The sequence below is a fragment of the Dendrobium catenatum genome, unplaced genomic scaffold (assembly GCF_001605985.2).
Source record: "Dendrobium catenatum unplaced genomic scaffold, ASM160598v2 fragScaff_scaffold_81, whole genome shotgun sequence".
NCBI lineage: Eukaryota > Viridiplantae > Streptophyta > Magnoliopsida > Asparagales > Orchidaceae > Dendrobium > Dendrobium catenatum.
In genome coordinates, this window is record NW_021318543.1 from 736,632 (window position 1) to 740,346 (window position 3,715).

Here is a 3,715-nt window from a genome sequence, read left to right on the forward strand (position 1 = left end):
TTCTAAACATAACATGCTTATAGTCGAATTGAACTATAATTTATATTTTTTATAATTTATTTATTTAATTATATATGAATTTAATTTATAATTTCTTAAATTAAAATAATTATTATAATAATTTCATAATTTTTATAATTAATATTTTTAAAAAAATTATATGTTTTACATATAAAAAATTACTATACAATTTAAATTATTAAAATAAAACAAATTGTTTATTAAAAAAATTAATTAACCAGTTTAATTATATTTAAATATAAAATTTATATTATTAAAATAATAATGTATAGAAATAGGATTTTCAAAATCAGGTTTCTATAGAAACACGATTTTGAAAATCGGGTTTCTATAGATTATTATTTTAATGAAAATCGGGTTTCCATAGAAACCATATTTTGAAAATCCGGTTTCGGTTTCCATAGAAACCATATTTTGATGTTCCGGTTTCTATAGAAACCGAATTTTCGAGGTATGGTTTCGCTCATTTTTAAATTTTTTCTGCTCTACGATCCTTATGCGTATTTAGGTATTAAACTTGCTCCTTTTTATAATTTGTCCCGTTTTATATGAACAATTATTAAGTCAGGTGACCTGATGTAGCTTTACGTTCGGACGCCAATAACATGTCGCCACGTGGTCTTACTTAATACCGCGCGGTCCGACGACTGACCCGAGATTGCTATGTTCGCGTATTGCTCGGTATTGCTAGGTATTGCTTGGCAATAATGAAAAATATCGCTCTGTGAAGACAAATACCGAGAAATGCCGAGCAATACCGGTATTGCTCCTTATTGGTCTTCACAAAATGGTATTTCTCGTTATTGCTGAGCAAAACCGACCAATACCTAGCAAGACGCGAACATAGCAATCCCGTATCCGTTTTGGGTCGGGTTGTCGGGTCGCGCGGTAAATAATGAGAACACGTGACACTATTTTACTGGTGTCCGAACGTAGAGCTATGTCAGGTGACAAGACCAAATAAAAGTTCATTTTATATAGGGTTGTAAATGAATATATAAATGCTTGCCAATATAATAATGGCTCATCTCAATAAGTGATCATTTATGTTCATTTGATAAGTTAAGCAAAAGAGTTTGAACACTTTTGATAATTTTTTGATAGCTAAATAAACTAGCTTGAACAACTTGACGTTTGGTTCATTTATGTTCATGAATAGCATTGTTTAACACACGTGAACAAGCTCGTTAAGATGCTTAATTAGAGCTCGACTAAGAAGCTCGATTAGAGCTATATTAGAGTTTAAAAAATGTATATTATTAAATTTAATAAGTAAATTTTACTAATTTCATCTAAAATCATTTAATTATTTATTTTTTACTTCCCGCATCCACCTAAAATTGCGAATAGTCTGCTCTCTGGAGAAATATAAGATAAATCATATATAATTTGCTAGTGAACGAGCTCTTTTGGTAGCTTGAAAACACTAATTTGATATGATCATGAACGACCTCATTTGCTAGCTCATGAATACTCATTTTATATATTCGTGAACGAGGTTTTTTAATAGTTTAAAAAACTTTGTTATATATATTCACAAACAAGCTCGATGTAATTATCTGTTAGAAGACTCGTTTGTTAAGTTAATGTACATCAAGAAGTAGAGCTTGTTTATAGCTTGATATATCTCGTTTGTTTAAAGCTCGATGAGCACGAAATGAATCGAACATGAACACCCATTAATCTAAACGAATCAAGCTTGAACACAAACAAAAAAAGCTCGAATCGAACACGAACAAAATTTGAACAAGCTGATAATAAACAAACTCAAACATGACCATGTACATACTCGTCTCGGTTCGATTCGTTTGTAGCCCTACTTATGCACTTTTCTAGCAGCTATATTATAATAGATATTTAAGTTTGTTTCATATAATTTTTGTAATGTTTCATGAAGAATTTTTTAGTATAAATTTAAAAATATATATTTAAATTATTAGTACATTAAATTTTATTTAGCTATAGGAAAGATGCAAATATATTTTGCGTTTGAAAGAATTTATTGTGAAGCTCCTTAAAGAGTTAATGTTGGAACCACCTAATAAAGGAATTTTGAAGGCACGACTGATGAAGGCAAAAGTAGTTGGGATTTTAAATAATTTATTTCAATAAAATATTTGTTAGATGTAAGCATTTGGAAGGGATTACATTAAATTTTGAAAAGTGAGATCTTGGCATGGCAATTTTGTTTTACCATATTATTTTGAATTTTAGCGACTATTCCAAAATTAATTAGGACAATAAAAATCATATTTTATTATTAATTAGCATGGCTAATCAAATTCAATTAGGGTGATTTATCACTTTGATAATATATTAATGACTCATTAACAAGTTAATTATGCCATTTAATCTCATAATCATTAATCAATACTTCAGATAATTATGTAGGTAATCCTTCATGGGTGGAGTATCATAGTTGGATGAACAAGAATTAGAATTATAATTATCTTTAAGCATATTGTATTGTTAATAAATTGTCCCGAAATAATAAATTGACGATAGAGTGAAAAAAACTTGTAATTTGGCTTAGATTGTGGACATATAGTGATGTTGTGGGCTTCCAAGCGATGGAGTCAGAGGAGGAGATAGGGCTTATTACCCATGAAGGTTTATCAATGGTTGTCGACGATCATGTTGTGTAAGCTGGAGGTTCAAAAAATCGGTTCACGTAGTGGAGGTTTCAGATAGTAAAATCTTATAAGGAGGTCAACATGCATGAAGCATAAGAGATGCTAGACATCGTGTGGAGGCCTTTTATTACGTTCTCTGACCGGACGTAGAGCTATGTTCGGCCGCCAATAACATGTTGTTACGTGCTTTTACTCTTTACCGCGCGGCCCGACGACTTGACCCGGACCGGAACCCGGGAGTGCTATGTTCGTGTATTGCGAGGTATTACTCGGTATTTGCTCGGCATTGCTCGATATTGCTTGACAATAACGAGAAATACCGCTCTGTGAAGACAAATACCGAGTAATACCGAGAAATATAGAGTTGCACCGAGTTTTTTTTTACAGAGTTTTTCTAGAAAAACTCGGTATTTGCTAGAAATACCGAGTTGTACCGAGTTTTTCTCTCTCCTCTTATGACTCTTATTATATCTTCAATAAAATAATAATATTTGTTCCTAACATCATTAAATCTAATAAAAAGTAGACATGATGGCTGAAAAGACTTGTCATCCAAAAATTAAGAGCTATGGTATTCCATTGTAAAGCTGGTAGAGTTTTCTATTCATTCAGTTGTGGTCCCTTCCTATGGCCAGCACATCTACAAAAGCAAACTTATGTGCACATGAGGAATAAAAATAACTAAAAAAGGGGCTGTTTGATCGGAAAAATTAGTCCGAGCAAAATCGATCAATACATAGCAATACCTAGCAAAATCGAGAAATACCGAGCCATCCTGGGTCCGTTCCGGGTCGGATTGTTGGGGCGCGCGGTAAATAATGAGAACGCGTGGCGCGATTCTATTGGCGGCCGAACGTAGAGCTACGTCCTGTGATCGGATCAAATAAAAGTTCCTTCGAGAGTGAATGAGGAGCGACATACTTGGAATTCACATGAATTTAGTGAATTCCAAATACATCAATTAAAAACTAATTAATGGATTCCAAATTCTTAAAAAATACACTCTAAATTGAATCAATCATCAATCAAACACTCGAAATTTCAACACTCCTGCATTTAAA